Genomic DNA, 19,040 nt, shown 5'->3' with positions numbered 1-19,040 from the left:
TTGGACCTCACGGTTCATCGCTTTAATAAACGACCGGAGCTGCTCGCCACCAGGACCAGGCAGCTCCGCACATTTTCGTTTCCCCTGCGTGCCTCCCAGCTCGTTCTCCACCGCGTCTTTCCCCCGTGCTCCAGTTCGGCGGTTCTCGGAGCCAGCGTGGGCACGGCGTGGAATGTCGCCGCAAGGCTGCCGCTAGGTGGCTCCCGTGTGACCTTGGGAGCGGCTGGTTCCTCCTGCTGTGGCCAAGTGCCTCGGGACTCGAATTGGCCGCCTTTGTGCCGTATTACACGCGCGCACTCCATTCCTGCCGCGTGCTGCTTCCAGGGGACGTTCGGGAAATAAAACGCAAGAACGGGCTCGCAGAGAGGAGCGAGGCTGCGCGTTTAACAATGAGCAATCAGGAGAGAGCCCAATGGGTATGGCCGAGCCGAAATATGGCCGGAGACGCGATGCAAACCTGCCTTGTTTACCTTGCAGGCGGCTGGGGGCCTGCAGCGATATACAGAACCAGGCGCTGCGGCCATCGTTCGCTGTCTTTGGTGAAGTTTTATTTATGCGCTTCGGGAACGCTGAGATAGCTTATTGTGCGCTTTGGAAGCAGCTGCACCTGCGCCCAATGGTCCCTTCCTTATCGTCAGCTCGTGGAGGACATAACAAAAAAAAAATGTTCGCCGCATGTGGAAAGGTACTCAGAAAAGTGGCGTCGGAAATTTCAAATGAACGTCCAGCGAGGAAGCAAGGAGGAAACATTCAAGCGGGCAGACAAGCTGGTATTCTCGTATTCGCATTTATTTTTGGCCTATTACCCACGGGCCACGCTGGTATGTTGTTATGGAACGAAACTAGTCTTCGGTACGGCCTCCAGCGTGATGGCAAGAACCAAACACATGGATCTGGTATCTGTGCGTCGCTTGGAGTCGTTCGTGGGCAGCTTGTTCTGAGTCTATAATAGAGAGTTCTAGCAGTCCGCCTGTCCCGTTTTTTCCGTATGTACCATCCGTACCGGGACCCGACTGCGCCTTCGGGCGTGGGCACAGCGAGGAGTCCTGCATGGCCCACCTGAACGAATGAGCACGCACGGCAACGCGGGGGCGGCCCGTCCCGTCAGCGGAACAAAATCCCGGGACGGACGGTACATACGGAAAGGACGGAACAGACGGACTGCTAGAACTCTCTAATATTTGGATTTGCAACGGGGTTGTTGTTGTTGATGATGATAAACGTTTTTTGGCTCGGAAGATGGCGTTGTGGATGGTTTTCATATATACGAGGTAAGAAGTAGAAAGCGCATGTAGCGTGCCACTCCGCCAAAGCGACGGACTCTTGAGGTCAACGTGCGCGCTGGTTTTACGAGCGAAGCTGCTGTAGCTGGCCGTAATTAATGTGTGGCGAGTAACGCATAACACGTAGCGCGTTAAAAATACCAAGAAAATGTTGAGCGCCCGCGAGCGCGTGTCTCGCGGCGACTGCCGACCGTATACCCGGTACGCGTAGTGGCTTTAGCGGAAAAAGAAAACCGTCGAAAACTCCCAGGCGCGCCTCGAATTGCATAGCAACCAACAACCCCAGAGCTGAGGCAACACCTGCTCCACGGCACCTCGACGCGAGTCCAGGAACGCCGCGCATGCGTCGTGCGCGTACGCGCCCCCGCTGCGCCCCAGGTGCCCAGGTGTCGTAAAGGGTTACCGCGCATGCAGTGCTTGACATGAGGAACACGACGATATCGATGCATACGACGATACCTACCTCTAGCAGAGTGCAAAGCGACGGTGGAACATGTAGATAACAATTTCAAACTTGTACAAAATCCGTTGTGATGTGTCCTTTAGTGCTCACGTTGATTGATTGATTGATTGTAGGGTTTAACGCGCCGACGCAACGCAGGCGATGAGGCGCGCCGTAGTGGAGGGCTCCGGATTAATTTTGACCACCTGGGGATCTTTAACGTGCGCCGAAATCTCGCACACACGGGCGTTTTTGCTTTTCGCCTCCATCAGAAAAGCGGCCGCCGCAGCCGGGAATCGAACCCGCGACCTCGTGCTCAGCAGCTCAACGCCTTAGCCACTGAGCCACCGCGGCGGGTCTTTAGTGCTCACGTAGAAACAAATCGTGCAGCTTTGCTATGGTTCAAGCCTTGCGCGGATTAGTGCAAGCTTCGCCAGTTTTTTGACAGGGGATTTCTCTCAATGCGCGACATCATATGCTTTTTTCACTTACGGTTTGTTTGTCGTCGCTGCAGTAATTTGAAAGCAGCTTAAGTGCTGAAAATACCAGACACGACTCGCGTCAGGTTCAAAATATTTGCAGGATCGCACTTTTTGCGCCGCGCTCAGGACTGCCGTGATGAGGGCAGGGACAACTGCCGTTGCCATTCTTAAGTTGTACCCGAATAGAGTCCGAAAAGATGCCAGCCATGTCAGCCGCTCTTGCGCTAGGCCCATATAGACACAAGGGTGACCTGCGTCTCTGCAGGCAGCCTATTAGGTTGCACTTCCACTGCTCCACGAAAGGAGTATGGATTGTGCTTGGGTGATAAGGGCCTGAAATTTCATTTCTGTCATTGGGCACTTCACTTTACTTATCGGAAAGTGTTCTTTTGGGATTTTTTTTGTCGGAGGTGTCGGAAGGGGATTATACATTATTTAAACAAGGGCGTGAAATGCTAGTTACAAGGGTTTCCGGTTTTTAGACTATGGCGCAGTGGCGACATTAAGTTTGATTTCTACGTAACGAGAAATCCAATGCCGGGAATAACGGTAGAGAAGGAGACAGACAACAATATCTACATAGAAAACAAAACTCATTTGCAATGCAACGCAGGGAAACTGGAAGTTCCGCTAGTCTTATCTTTTTTGAAGCAGGTAGCAAAAGAACGGCCACTGTACCAAGGTCGGACGGGAAGAAGTAGAGAAAAAAAGATCCTGAAAGGCCTTCCGTTTCCGTAGTGACGCCTCTTTTCGTCGACCGCCCATTCATTTTCTCTTTACGGGCGTCATTTTCCAACGAGGCTACCTGGCGTGCTCCCCATACCTAATTTCATGCAGCGCTACAAAACCTCATTGTTAGTTAAATGAGTGCTTTCTCCTACGCGCGATATACAACTTTTCCCGGTTATGCAAACGCAACATGCAAGATTCAAGAAGCATGGCTGCGCTGCGAGACAAAGAAGTCCTGGTTTATTCTGAAAAATGGCATGCACGTACCAGTGGAGCTATAGACGACAATTAGCCACAGGTATGCAGTTCCACCCTGCACCGCCCGTTAACTGCGTCGAAACACGGAGACACACCCCCCGTCTCTTCATGACACAAGACAGCTGAACTGGCTCTAGACCTCGTCTTGAATCCATCATCATCGTCGTCGTCGTCGCCACCGCCACCGCCACCACCACCACCATCATCATCATCATCATCATCATCCTACTCAGGCCCACTGCAGGATGAAGGCACTTTTGAAGGCCCAGTGACTTTTGCAGTTTGCAGTTGCGAACTTACAACTCCGCTTGTAACCATCAAAGCTTATCCTAGCGGGAAAGCAGAAATTTATCCCATCTGACGTTTACTGCACGTGTCGATGGCATGTGGACATGCAGATTCGTACAAAATCGGAACTTGACTCAAAGCAAAACGCATTGAATACGTGGGACGAGGCATATGCTCGAGAAACCGAGTATTTCGCAGTGTTTGTGACACCTTACAAAAATGTGCGCAGGTTCTTCTGTCCGAGCTTTTTCGACGAACAGGACGTGACACCATTCACGATTATCCGCGCCTGCTATTAAAAAAAAATTCGCTGATGTTCAGAGCAAACCCCAATGCACACATTTTCACACGGCCTGCTTTGTATGCTCTCTGACGCAGAAGTTAACGTAGGGCGACATCGCCGTCTCTTGCAGCTCTTAGAGTCAAAAATACGCTGGCAAAGCATGTCCATTATACGTTCGTTCCAGCGCGAAGATGCGATGGTCCACTCACTACCTGGAGCTAATCGTTGCGCCCCACCCCAATGATTGGCGAACGAAAAGAAAATATGTCAGCAATAATAACACCGTTTAGCTCAAATTGAAGCAAAGACAAGGAATGAAGGAGAAAGCGCTACGAGAAGCCTCCAGAAAGTACACTTCCCTCTTGGCCCAGTTGCCAGCCAGGCTGCATCCACAAAACTTCCAGGACAGAGCTAAAGCGTGGCACGTCGTTCGCTCGAACATGCGTACGCAGTAAATACATGCCGGCTGCCATCCCCTTGCGAAACATACCCCTCACTTTTTTTCTTTCTTTCCACTGCATTTCAGGCATGTGGATGTCGTACGTAACACCTGGCGATAAGCGCCTGCCAAGCGGAATTTTGGACCCGTCTTTCTCCGTGAGGTTGGCCCTGCCTCGGGATGGCAATCGCGTTGTTCTTCTTGCGCTGGTGCCAAGAATTCGTTCGATGTCCTTGTGTAACAACGCGGTTCTTTTCCGGCCGAGGATTCACGGAAACAGGCAGGGCACTGCTGTAGAATGAATTTGTGTCTGCTTTCTCTAAAGCTGGTGGGACTTGTCAAGAAACTTAAATCGCAACTTGTTGACAGAATCTGCGAAGTCACTGAAGAGTAGGGAACAGAAACATGCACGGACCAATCATAAGCGGCGAAGTAACTGCAAAAGGACATTGTAGTGCGTGTGCGTGCTTTCCAACTAATTTTGGAAGGCGAGCCGTGTTGAGTGTAGTAAAATGCCATCGTATGCGGAAAAGTGGCATGAATAACGCATACTTCTCATTAACCAGAATCTACCCGAAGAAACCAATATTTAGCCAGGCGAATGAAGCTAGAGGCCGAGCGTAGAAAATTAAAGCGGTGCACAAAAAAAAAAAGACTATATTGTGCGCGGAGTATGCTCATATGGCGGAAAGAAGTCGTTTTTTGTCTCCGCAATGAAAACATATGGAGCGTTAGTGTTCAGGCGCCACCTATGAAAGTAACAAAGAAAAAGCAATGTTTTTCTCTTTCGCCTATGAACTTACGACCAGAAGCTGGTACACCGCCACACGAGCAGAAATTGGGAGCTGTAATGCCCATTCGCCACCTGTGTAACGGTGTGACCACGAGTTCTGTCACGACCACCAGTTCTGTTCTTCTCCATGAACGTACAGCTAAAGTTTATGTTTGGCTAGAGCCGGACAACTTGGAACCAACTGAACTCTCAAAGTTCAAACGAGGAAACGAGGGACCTGACTTTGAGATATTACTTTGTTGTGACAGCATCATGCAGTCACAATAGCCACAGTACCCCTCCGTTACCGGCACAATGCTAAGCAGGTTGTCTGTGTTTTTGATGTACTTACCCAATGTATACATACTCACGCTATACGTCTGTTTCACATGGTCCTCCTCAGTTCACTGTAGATCGTGTTAATTTAAATTCCCCGCCCTCGAAACTAAGCAGACCCCATTTGCTGAGCTCCGCTTGATAAGTGATGGTCGCTTAGGAAGTTCGCCGTTCGACGCACTTCTGCCCCCCAAAAGTTGGCCTTTGCAAATGAGACAGCTAGCTAGCTGTACGCGCGCGCCGCTCCACAAGGAGACCGGTATGCACGCTGTCGGGCCACCCAGGGCGCAGCTACATTCCCGTTTCGGGTCACTGACACAGAGAGGCATGCGCCGGGCCTGTGAGAATGTGTATCACAATGGCACGGGACGAGCAGGAAGAAGCGAGACGAGATGAAAAGTGAAGCAAGGGAACAACAGCTGCCCCCACGCGTCGAAGCAAGAACGGGAGGAGGGTGGTAAGAAAACGAAAATGCCGAAAACAGGCCAGTGAGACGAGCGGCGGATCCAATGCGGCACTCCCCGACTTCCAACAGTGACGAGAGGACTCGGCAAGAACAACGGGAGTGCAAGGGAAAGAAAGTTGGAGAGCAGCGTCAAAAAGTAGTGCAAGGTGGAAGAAAAAAAGGAACAGAGGAGTAGAAAGCGAGAAAAATAATGCGACCTCGAGTAACGCTGGCCTAGGATCTGGCATAACTTTCTTTTTTGCGCGTGCGTGCGTCAGGCTCGCGGCGCGAAATCCGGCGTGTCGCACGACCCTCCGTGCCGAAGTCGTGAAAAGAGCGGGTTCTTTTGACGGGTGAAGGGCGTCCAAAGAAGGCCGTTGGTTGCCTTTTTGTTGCACTCGCTGCCCCCTTTTACTTTTACTCCGCAATGCGTGCTCCGGGCAGGGGTAGAAACAAAGGAACGAGGCCCACGTTGAAGGCCCAGTGGACGCGAGCCAAACCGAGTTGTCAATCTTCACGCTTGGCCGTGCGTGCCGCGCGATCATGAACCTCGCTCGCGGCCACGGCCCCAACGAGGCTCGTGGTCGTCGAGCGTGGCTGGTCCGCAGTCTCGTGAGAGCACGGCGGGTACGTACACGGCGTCGCGCTCTCCTGCCTCGGCTTTCCTGCTCATTACGAGTTCCCTCTTATTTGCTTGGTCCTTGCGGCTTTTCTTCCTCGAGCGATCTGCATCGTTGCCTACGAAACACTCACTCATAGGGCACCGGACGCCGGCACTGCCCGTTGGTAGCAGTGAGCGGATATGCGAGGGTTTGCGTGTATACGATGCGCCTGTAGCTACTGTGCGGTATTGTGCCGGGCAAAAGAGAGGAAGGATTCAAGAAGACATGACGCGTGGGCGGAAGGCATCTTGGGCAAGCCTGACCAGAATACCTCGCTCTTTTACCTTTGTACAACGAAAGTATACAGAATACCTTTGTATAACAGAATTGCTTTATTTGAATTCTCGCTTCATTCGAAGTTTTTACGGTTCACACTGCAATGCACTATGGGCAAATAATCTCCGGTATTAGTGAAGAATCGCATATAACGAAGCCAGTTTCATATCCCAGAGGCTTGGTTATAGCCAGCATTTACTCTACATTAGTTAGCCTATCCTCGTGTTCAGAAAAAGCTTTTATCTGGTGCCGCACTTTACTGTTGGCTTTATTTTCGCAACACAAGACTTTCTGATCATATTTACTGTGTCTATCTGTAAGAAAAAACCTTTCGGCCGTCTGAAGCTTTAAAAAATCCTCGTTGCGACAGCATACCTATTACCACAAGGCGGGGTGTTTTTTTTTCGGGTGAAGATAACACGTTACCATTGAGGAATCCAGCCATAACTTTAGTCTAATACAGCTTCCGGAATTTCTCAAAATTTCTGGAATTTTTCTCTAAATTTCTAAATTCCTACTCATACATTTCTTGTAATCAGGCCAGAGCATCTTAGCAATGTGCGGCTCGTTTGCTACATTTCCTGCCCAGTTCGCACCCGACACCCAGAAAACTGGAACATGCCATGAAGCGATCGCCACACAAGTAATTTGAAGCAATTTAGAATGACAAGCTCCATTGACCATTCGAAATAGTTTTATGCCGCTGATTTTATGTAAGTGTAGATGAGGCTTAAATCTCACGTAGCATAGACAATTAAGTCTTGATTACGCTGTATGCAATGCGTGTGTGAGAGAGAGAGGAGGGAGAGAGGAGGGAGATGGGGTCGTGTAATTGTGTTGAGAAGCAATTGCTCCATGGAACCATTTGTTGTCTTAGTGTAAAATGCGTACGTAGCATTGCAAAACTATAAGCCATCGTCTCATAATTTATTTCAAGCTCCAGAAAAAAACAAAAATAAAAACAGCCCCGTGTATGAGAAAGTGATCTAGAAGTACAACTCTGGCGGGTACAGATGTTCTAAACAAACGAGTCGCCACGCCCAGAAGAAGGGCAGAGTGGAAGATAGCCTTCCAACTACAATTCTGTGCGCACGCGGAACTACTCACGCGCGCCCGGTTTTCCCTAATTACGCAAATCAAGGAGGAGTTTCTGCGCGCTTGGGCTGGGCTACCGCACCTTCGTCGTACCTTCTGTGAAACGTTGCGTGCATCCTGCAAACGGAACGCGTTTCACCTGTCGTGTAGGGCGCACGCGCCGGCTTCCGCCGCCTGTTTGTCTCTCGCTGCTGGGAGCAACTGCTCAAACAATACGCCTCGCTCCCCGCCAGCGTAGCGGCGCATTGTTGGCGTTCGCCCCGTACCATCCGAGGCTGCTGCTCTTCTTACTCATTTGCCTACAAAGGCCCCCTTCCCTCATCTCTTCCTCTGTCCCAGCTTCTTCCTATGTCTCGCTGGCACGCAAGCCGATTGTGTGTGCGCTGTGGAGATCCCGTAGAGATCCTCGTAACTATACTTCTGGATTCCTCAAAGTCAAATACGAAAACCGTTCAAAATGCGAGCGAAAAACTCTGCCTTTGGTCACACGGGCCCAGTCCCGCGTGAAGCGAAACTTAGCATAAGTTATGATTCACGCAAGCTGTTTTGTATATAGGGTGACTGATTACAACGCTGGGTTCACTCTCGACAACGAGCTTTCTGAGTTGAAAAAGTGAACCTACTCCTTGTGCACAGATTATTTCCGCGGAAACGGACGCACTTTGCAACGAGCTGGGGATGCCATTTTCGCTACACGTCCTTAATTTCTGAGCCGTTCCTTACACTCGCCTTACGTTTCAATCTTCAACAATATTTTTGATACTGCTTCCTCAAACACCCCATCGTCCAGATTATCACGTAACTTTACGTATTGTTTCATGTTTTCTCGGTGTATCGCCGAAACCGAACGCAACGGCGTTTTGAGCGATTCTGGTCAGCAACCGGATCTAAGTGCACAGAAGCGATGCCAATGAACCGTGCTCCTCCTAATCTTCCGCAATCCTGTCCTTAAAGGTCCTTTATTTGCCGTAAATGTATAAGCCAAACGAAGACTTGACCGGCCGGGCCAGAGAAACCCTTGTTCGCGAAGCGGACTCTGCAGCCTTTCGCGGACGGCCCAGAAAAAGGCTGCGCAAACGAGCGTGCGAAGGCCGCATAGGCGAATGGGCACAGATTGCAATCCGCGTCGGAAAGACAAAGCATTGGTCTTGGTGCCCACAGACGCCCGCACAGCCGTTAAACGCTCCAGTGACATGATGGAGTGCTCGAACAAGGCGGCCGCTCGTGAAGAAAGTATACGCGCGCGCGACAAGTGCGCGCGCTTCAGCGGGAATATCGAGAGGCCATTAGCGACAACTAAAGATTCCGTTTTAGATTTCCTTGTCCTTACCGAACCTGTCGCTTTCTCTGCGAAGCATAAAACTTACACTAACGTCACTTGCTTCTATGCGGCATCGGGTACCAGAGCCTGTGTTGTCGATTGGCACATGTATGCACATTAAACACTGATTATAACCCGGAACAACATACTGACTTCGTTATAAGCGGTAATTGGTTACAAGCGGAGAATATGTGCTCTCCTTGCCCTGCAGTTGGCACCGCGAGAAATTTGAATAAAGCGAGGTCCCGCGTAACGGGGATATAGCAAGTGCTTACTGTTTATGATGTCGCTCCTCCGACCGAAGCTTTTTGTACTTCTGGCCGCCCGTTCGATTGACGTGGGATCGTAAACAAATACTGCTTTGCTTGAAAGTTCATGCAAACTTTCTTTTTTGTGGTGCAAACAGCCGTTTGAAGTTGAAGCTGTGTTGAGGGAACGACTGCGTTACGTCCGATTATTTTGCAGCTATATAAGACAGGACAGGGTAAATCGATTTTCGTTAAAAATTTCGGGATATTTAGAAATGCCTTTTCTAAGATTTTATTACAAAGATATGGCGCTGCTAATAGACGAGTAAGGGGAAGGTAGAAACGGACACACAATAAGCTGTATTGTCGTTGTCGTCTGGTGTGCGCTGGCATGTGTTCGGAGTTCAAGCACAAGTTCACCCAAGAGTATAGGGTGTTTATATTGGCTGGCAATTTATTTTACAAGTTCCACAACATGTATTAGGCCCGCAAGGTCATCAAATTTGTCTTAGCTTGTAAATATTACTGACACAAATGTTTAAAATTTTCTAACCTTTAAACAACAAAAAAATGCGTATGTGTTTTTTAAAGACACACACACCCTGTATGAAGCGATAAATGAATGCACTTTTATGCAGCCGAATCTGGTGGGTTCCGCGACAGAAAGGTTCCGCGCAACGGTTCCGCGCAATGGTTCCGCGGCAGAAAGGTTCCAGAAGATGATATTCCTTTTTTTTCCCTCAAAATTTTAGCGCTAAATGTACGAAACAAAAGCTTCAGCGTATTTTCGTAAATCACTGGGTATCTCTTAGACCCGCAAAATTATAAAATGTGTTTGCACCCAAGCAGGTTACTGTTACAAAAGCGGAAAAATTCAATCTATGTTTCTTTTTTCTATACAAATGCCAAAACGTCATTAGTTAACTCGGACGATTTCTACTCGCGCGGTCACCTTTACGTTTCGTGGCTCCCGAGTGAGTTCACCGAGCGGCCTTGTGACCGTAGCAGGAAAGAGGGGAACTTCGGATATGCCAGCCTTGGTGGCTCACTGACTAAGGCGTAATGCTACTGAGCAGGAGGACGCGGTTTCGGTTCCGGTGCTGGCGGCCGTTTTTCTCGCGGAGGCGAAAACAAAAACAAAAACATCGATTTGCATAGATTTTGACACACGTTAAACATCCCCTAGTGGTATAAATTATTCCGCTGGGCTACGCTGCGGCGCACCTCATACCCTCGGTATATCTTCGACGCGTCAAAGCCCGATCGGAAACTTCGGTACCACGAACCATGAGATTGCCATAGCCCGCTACACCAAGTTCCCGCATGCTTTATGCCCTGTTAGCACCCCTCCGTATTCTTTTTTTCTGCGCTGAGCTTATTAAATCTCGTTTATATACGTTTCCAACACATTCTTTCTTTGAAGCAAATACTAGCAAATCCGGGTAAAAGTGGTTTCACCATATGAGCGCTTTTGAGGAAACGAACTGTTTAATGGATGAGCGGATTTAAAAAAAACTCGAAAATCAGAACGAGAAAGCAGGTTCGTGTCACGACAGCGGTCTGTTCCACTCAATCAAGCGTGAAATGACAGAGGAAAAGCCAGCGGAGTTCAGCGCGGTGCAGTTGCAAGAATGTCATTATCTCGTCGCTCAGTTCCTCGTGACGGGCTTTATTAAAGCGCCCCAAATACTCCGCCGGAACGGAATTCGCTCTATTTGCTCTCCTTTGAAGCGACGCCATCGGAGTGGAGCTAGAACAGCGGCGGCCCGCCTCGGCTCGTCAGTGGCGGTAATTGTGAACGGACGAGTGACCACGAGAGCGATTGACTCACGCGACGTGGTCAGCGCTTTGGTTTGCCTGCGCGCAGTTACCGCGTTCCACTGGCACAAAACATCAATTAAGCCCGCGGCTACTTCGTGCGCTCGACATGACGTGACCTTCGTCCTTTTGCACCACCAACCGCCGGAGTGGCAGTGGCGGCGGTCACTACCTGGCTTGCGCTGGTCGACGAACGACCCCTAAATAAGGAAGCCCCAGAGTACCCTTTTCAGCTGGTCCACACGTTTGGCTGCCCCAACTATGGCTCTCTTGTTTCGTGGGTGGAGGCCTGCGTAACAAATTTGCCAAATATGTGAGGGGAGTTGCGCCCTCTTGTAATCCAGTCTCACGGAAGGTGAGGAGTCAACGTTACACAGTAGCTACGGCTCTCGACAGTACACACTCGGTGTCTCATTAAGTATCTTGTAAAATCTAGGCACACGTCGGGACTGTGTATAGCGCGCTTCTGTTACCCATGCCGTGAGAGGGTATTAAAGGTGCTGGTCCAACTTCGCTGAGTGTGGTGGCATACGCCTGTAACTCTGCTTCGGGTGAGCTTGGATGTCGAGTTACGGAGGGTGGTATATCTGGCCCTCAGGGTGGCCCTAAGCTCCGCGAGGTTCCCGATGGGAAACTGCGGAACTTCAGGAGTGCGGTGAAGCTAGGCTAATAGGTGTTACTCAAGGGCTGCACGTTTGGCTGCCCCACACGTCTGTAACAGACTCAATAGAGGCTCTTAAAACTGTCTTGAGTGCTGTACGACGCTACTATAAGCACTCCGCTAAAGTGATCTCCAGCGGCGCTTCGCAAGAAAACGGTGCGTCTGGCGCTACTTCACTCTCTTTAATCCAACGTAACGGGTACCTAACATAACCAACAGAAAGCAATAATTTTAAACACGGAAAACTAACCTAAGCCATGGAAATTGCAATTAACACTAAAAAAAAAAAAAATGTGGCCGATTCCTCTGTCATAGGAATCGGTAAAACGCGAAAGTGAAATGTGCAGTAAAATCTGCAGCTGAGCATGATTTGCGGGTTGGCGGCTGTCTTGTCGGTGTGCTTGGCGAGAGACGTCCTGCTGGCGGGTCGCTTCGGCAAAGGTGTACTGGCGTCATTTCCGTGACGGATATGACGTCAGTAAAATCTTAGTGTATCCAGGCATAAAAAACTTTCGTTTAAAAAAAAAAAACTTGAGACAGCCGGATTCAAAGCACCGTCCTTCATATCACGGTGATAAGACGGAACATCTGCAACGCTATGGCGGACGTTGTGACTCACCCCAGCCAAGTCTCAATAAATTCGAGTGCCGTCGGACGGAACTCCAGACACTGCTTTCTTAAAAATGACAGTCTATTACTATGTTGTACACGGTTCAGCCCACAGGGCGTGCTGGTCCCATTGGTCGGGAATACAGTTTTTGTGTGAGCCGTGGAAGAGTCCAATACAAAGTCTGAGTGCTGCCTGCTTTGTTATTGTTTTTCCCCCTTTATGCGTTCGAGTCACGCGCTTTTCTCTGAGCGTTCGCATTTTGATGCAACGGAAGCACTGCCTGTTCGCTCGAGCTGGGCCTGAGATGTCATCATTGCCAGAATCAGATAGCGACGGTGTATCTCCAGGTCGTATTTATTGGAGATAAACTGATGTTGAATTGAAATTTATTCCCAATATGTATAGGGCCGGCATACTTTCGCGTGACTCTTGTTCAATGCTCAAGGATAAATGACGACCTACGCCGCGCGCCAAGGAGATTTTAAAGATTGAACACTAACCGTCATTTCCGCTTTACTGTCCCACTCAAATACCGCAAGCTTGGTACTATCGCACGCTGCGGTTTGAAGATTCCTTAAAGGAGGCCAACCGTCATAATTTGCGGGCTATGCTTCAGGATGAAATTCGATGGAGCCTGCAGCTATAACCAACAATTTTCTACTTTTGCATCATGAAAACGCTTCCTTAGATTTTCTAAATTTTCCTAAAAATCGGCGAAATGGCTATGAGAGTAAGAGTTGGGTGTGCTTCCGGCAACGCAGTGGGTAGCCTGCCCATTTCACACTCTAAAAACCAGCGGATTATTCCAATCTCTCTTGAAGGGTCGATGAAGAGAAAATACAACTTTGTTTAACTTTAAAGAGTTAGACTTAAGTACCTCACTCAGCTTCAATCCGTCCACGAAAGACGTTTTTTAACCGATGAAAACGCAAGAAATACTTAAGGACTTTCAAATTTCGTGCCACAGTGACGTGTTATCGGCGCGAGTGACGTCATATGGGCCAGCACTAAAAGCATAATTTTCAGTGGGTTAGTTGCGCGTTAGCATTCAAGTGATTCAATCGAACGGAACTAGCGGCCCCACTACAATCGTCCAGTCATGTGTCCTGGCGATTGATTAGTTCAACCGCCGTCAATCGCCCAAACAAGTTTCTGTGACGTCATAGAAAAGTTGCCGAAAACTGGCTAGCGAGTCGCCACAGCTCCACACGTTTTCTTTAATATCTCCGTTATTTTTTGGAAGTTTGCGATGAAATCGGTATCATTTTTATCAGGACAAAGCAGCCTTTCTAATGAACCAAACTTGTATTTTGTCTTCATGGCTTCTTTAAGCTTGCTGTTTCTATTTCATAAATTCATCGGAAATGACTCGTCATATAAAGCACCTTACTCTAAAAAAAGTAGCTCAGCATGACGACGAAAAAAACAAAAATAGGAGTGACGAGCCGAGCTATAACCAACTCGTATCGTTACTTGTTTGCTGCTGTTCCCGTTAAGCTAACTCGCATTTTCAGCATTAGGCTATTGCCTGAGTTCTGTACCTTACAAGAGCCTCTAGAATGCCAGCCTAGTTTGGTCTCCGTTCGGTCATTTCGAGGAAGGAGAGCACCGCGACGCGGCCTTATTCTCCTCCGGATAATCATTCATGCTGCCCGTGAAAACGTTGTCTGTGAAAACGTGTTTTGAAACGAGAATCATTCTTCCAAGCTGATTTATGGTGCGAAACTAAATGGCGACAGTAAAAGGTCACGAGCCATGCATTTACTATAAATATTGCGCCTACGGCTATAATCTCTCACTATTTTTCTTTGCATTGAAGCGCCGCTGAGTTTACAGAAAGTGAAGGGGATCCAAACTATTTTTTTTTTCTGGTCTTGCGGAATTTTAAAACAATTGGATTGGCGGGTACGGAACTGACAATCGGCTTTAACAACGGAAAATAATGTGCTTTTCTAACATAACTGAGTTCGGTGTTTTATGCACTAGTAGTTTTATGAAGTGAGCTGTAGTGGAGGGATACGAATTGATTTAGGCCACTTGGAGAAACCTCAACCCACTGGCCTTTTTTGGAGAGACACCCTGTGTGTATTAGCACTGCAGCTACAGAAACAACTTGCAACTGAACTAGCGGTTGCTCTGCTCCCTGGGAGAGCTGCCGAATGCACGATGTGCGAAAATGTATCTTTCTTTACGTAGGGAGCCGGCAATCAAGCGAACGAACAAGCACGCAAACAAGCCGGCATTCTTACCACGGTACGCGCAGATTTTATTTCGTCTTAGCCCGTCCCCGCTCCAGCAAGAGCCATGTTTTGGTGCTAGGATGAATACCCGGAGAAGTTTTCAATTCTTCACAGCGCATTACCTACCTGACACGTCTAACAATCGATGGGCCTATGCATCCTTGAAGTGATTATGTGTGGTATGTGGTTATGTGCTATGTGTGGTTGTGCGTGGTAGATTATGTGTGGCAGGTCGGTATGGGCTCGGGTAAACTTCATTCACGACAGATTACTCTCCGACCCTTACTATCAACGGCCCCTGTTTTCGCCAGTGTCGCGGGTTTCACGTGAGGGAAATGGGTCAAAATAGGGCGAATTGTTCTCCCATCTTTACGACGATTGCGTATTAGAGTACACATGTTATATAGTTAATGAAGCCATGACCCCAAATTTTTTAAATGGGAATCCGTGTTTTCAAAGAATACTTCCCGGACGCTTTTATAGGAGCGGGTATAAATTGACAAGGTTTTACTTTGAGCAATCTAAAAAACGGGCTTCAAAACAAAACAAAACAACAGGCTTAAACTGCGAGAAATGACCCTCCAACTTTTCTTGCAAGCGTCTGAATGACTGATAACACGTCCAAAACCCGATAAGCCTATGTTAGGTAGAAAGCCGCATAGTTGTATAAACAATAGACGTAGCACCAATGCTTGCGTTCTCCACAATGAGTGCAGAAAATGGAAAGCGCAAAGCGCTACACGGGCTTCATTCGGCGGCTGCTCGTGTGAATCGAACCAAAGCGCGACCGAGAAGCGTACCCAATACTCGCCGAAAAGCTCCTCATGGGTGCATCTCAAGCAACTCAGTTTCAAACAAGCGTCCACAGTCCCGCGCTATATCGACATTATGAAAGCGTCCGATGCGCACATCTTATTTCATACTCTGGCGAGTAAAAAATTGAAAACAGGAGCAAACTTTGGTCCTCTGATACGTGTAGTTTAAGCTATACATTTTTTAGAGGAGTGTGTTCTTTATCCACGCGTTGTATATTTTAAAGTGACCCCGTAACAATAAAATAAACGAAGCTATGTCTTTGAACGCAATTTAACTCACGTGAAATCATACAGCGTGCACCGTTTTAAATGATCCATGCAATTATGCATACTACTCCTGTCATTTGTATTCCTCGACATTTTATACAACCAAAAGTTACACCTGGGGCAAGCTGGTGAAAGCCGGGCTAAATAAAGAAAAAAAAATGGGCTCTTTGGTTTATCATTGCAAAGGCCAGGCAAAGGTCGTCCATAGCAGTGACGTCGCGTACACAACAACGATTGGAACGAGTTCGAAATACTCAAAGAGTTCGAAAGCTGTGTTTGTGGGGCTTGCTTCCAGCAAGTTGTGGTTGAAAACGGCGGACCGCCAGCGCATGATTCTGCAGATCGCTACTTTGAAAAGGTACATTCGGGGAGAAATGGGGTTTCTTTCACCCGATTCTCCTGAAACATGTTCGAGGTGTTATCCGAAAGCCGACAACCATAGGTATATTGATGTGGTTCATTGAAAATGTGATCGACTATACTCTCAACATATAAAATAACAACCATATACACAGATAACTAGCATTAAATGTTAACGCTTATTCTGCTTAAGCTGTTAGCAGAAGCCTGCCCAACGTGTCACCGCAAAATCAGGAGGCAAAATGTTTCGTTCACATTGGTGAGTGCTCTTATTGCCTCAATTTCACATTGTTGGACAGGGCAAAACCTTTGAAAAAAAGAAAGCGTTTACAGGTGGTCTCACAAAACAAATTACATAGCTTTCGCCGATGCAACCCATTTACTTAGATAGTAGGTAATGGTTAGTTTTAAAATATCATGGGTAAACATTAAAAGCGTATAGCACACGCATGATTTTATTTGTTTGGAAGATGTGTTTGACTTCCTGATAAACAGCAAACCCCTAGAGGGGTTAAAAGAGCGCCCGAGCTGAAGTTAGCGCGCTGATTGTAAACATCTCTGGAACCTACCTCTACGTGACTTAACACCAAACAAATCTTCATAGATTAACGTCGCAATTCCGACCCTCAAAAACCCAGCTTTCTAAATTTACACAGCCAGCTAACAACTTTCGAAATCAACATTTTCAAGTCGAAATTTTATGATCGTAATACAGACTGGAAACAGTGGAAACGAAAGCATCGATTAGCTGCATGCGTTCTGACTGACCGGTTACTGCCTGCTCCTGAGTTCATTTTGGCGGTTTTCATTCTGCAGAACGGCAAACAAGAAAACTGCATTGGCTCCGTTTCGTACGAGTGTATGCGCTCCAGCGCCAATCCCTCTGAAAATTGAAGGGACTATTTGCTCCTGGCAAACAAGCTCGTAAAACTGGTGGCCCGAATGCTGCGGCACATAGGTGTCAAGATCGACAAACCCGGTCAGCTACTTGTGCGTATGTTGACCAACGTGCCCGAGTGAACTCACCCGTGCCTCGGTGAAGACTCTCGTATTCCGAAACGGTCAGCAGGCCAGGGGTGTCGAGTGCAGCGGACCTGAGATCCCACAGATCGTAACTGTGAGCACCACACACTGCTTTTTTCTTGAAAAGAATCTCTGAGCGGTGCGCGAACTAATCCGATCTCGGCGAAGGATATCGCTCCACCGCGTTCGGTTCAAGCGGGCACGCTGACCCCTCTCTTCTTCCAAGCGGCGAACCCACGTGGAGGAGAAAAGCGGAGCACCCGAATGACACTTGGTCGCCCTTTAACGAGGCACGTGGACACCGACGCCGCAGCCGACAGAGCGGATCAGAGGCGCACTGCTCAGCAGACGATACGGCCGACGGGTCCCGGTCGCTCAGCGCACGACGAAACCATCACGCCTGGAGGGCCCGTGCTGGGTTGTCCGCTCGGCGGTCTCCGACTGACTCGTCGCGCGAAGTTCGGCTGAGGGGTAGCTGGGCATGCTGCCGTGGCTGGCCAGGTCTGCTCGGCGAGAGGAGCACACCTTGCCGCCGCCGCTGGCCCCATTACTCCTGCGGCCCGCTCTCCACACCCTCGCCGGCGAGCAGAGGCCCCGAGAGGAGAGGAGACCGGCGAGGCCGGTTGCCCGGTGGTGGTGGTGGTGGTGGTGCACGCGAGTATGGCAAGAGAGGTACCATCTCGGCTGCACCGAGATGGAAGCGACATCTGGCCGCCCCCTGTTTCATCTTGAGTTCAAAGAAGCTGTATCGGGAAGGCTTTGCAATGCTCTCGATGTCTTCTGCCGTACTGATACAGAGTGCTTGTAATTTTATGAACAAACAGTTCACTCAGCTGAGCCTGATTTGAGTTATGAGATCTGCACAATGAACCGTAAATGAAGGAATAACATGCACGGGCTATAAAAAGAAGCGATCAGTGCCATTCTGATTAGTTGGCCCTGAAACAGACGGCCGCTGCGGCAATTGAAGACCAGGCATCATTCGGCTTGACTGACGAGTTTAGGTTGCAGAAGCTGAACCTCAACATGACTGGTGAGGCTGATGCCTGATTGGGCAAGCTCACATGAACAGAGGTTTACCACCATGCACCTCACCTAAAGCTAACCTCGTATTCATCCTTACATCAGGCTTCACCGTCAGCCGCATACACGCGCTGTATTTGCTTAGGTCTACTCCATTCCCAGTTCTGATGATGATTGTGCTTAATGGCGCAGGGGCTTCGAGGCCGAAGAGCTCCAAAAAAGTGTGTTGCATCGCAAGTGAGTTATATATGCTGCATGCTTTCGTTAACAGATAGTTACGTAAAATTCCTATATATGGCCAATGATTAATCAGTAAAAAAATCAATAAAACATAATTTAGAGCGCACAAAAGATTTGGGCTTAAAACCAGGGTTCCCGCGGAAAGTTTTTGCCTAGCAAAAAAAGATGAAGCCCCTGAGTACCTCGGCACTGTCCACATTACTGAAGGACAAGCTGGGGTTAAGTGTGATAAGAAATTTTCCTTGAAATCAACTTCAGCCAAGTAGTCCGAAATTTCTTGTAATTGATTATTTATTCATCCGAGAGGAAGTGTGCCGCGTGTAGGGGTATGTGTTTTGTGCATATATTGGCGATGTGTCTCTGTCTTTGTGTTTCGAGTAACCTACATTCAACTAGGATATGGAGTACAGAGATATTTCCTCCACATTTATCCCATTTGGTCGTATACGTGCTCAGTTCAAACGGTATTCATGTAATGTATGCCGTGCGTGAGATTGATTGATTGTAGGGTTTGATGCAACGCAGGCGATGAGGCGCGCCGTAGTGGAGAGCTCCGGATTAATTTTGACCCCCTGTGGATCTTTAACGCGCACAGAAATCTCGAACACACGGGCGTTTTTGCTT

General features: G+C 48.5%; 1 protein-coding gene across 1 annotated transcript in view; it reads right to left on the bottom strand.

Annotated features, from left to right (window-relative positions):
* The window catches only part of Calpc (calpain C), a 112,405-nt gene extending 94,634 nt beyond the window's left edge, over positions 1 to 17,771 (bottom strand). The window contains exon 1 of the mRNA XM_077698553.1: positions 17,157 to 17,771. The gene's annotated coding sequence lies outside the window, so the exon portion shown is untranslated. The remainder of the gene's footprint in view (positions 1 to 17,156) is intronic.
* Positions 17,772 to 19,040: the final 1,269 nt, after the last annotated feature.

This window comes from Haemaphysalis longicornis, unplaced genomic scaffold (assembly GCF_048455015.1).
Source record: "Haemaphysalis longicornis isolate Haplotype H1 unplaced genomic scaffold, Haemaphysalis longicornis Haplotype H1 scaffold_2, whole genome shotgun sequence".
Taxonomy (NCBI): Eukaryota; Metazoa; Arthropoda; class Arachnida; order Ixodida; family Ixodidae; genus Haemaphysalis; species Haemaphysalis longicornis.
This window is presented reverse-complemented; position numbering and strand designations above follow the sequence as displayed.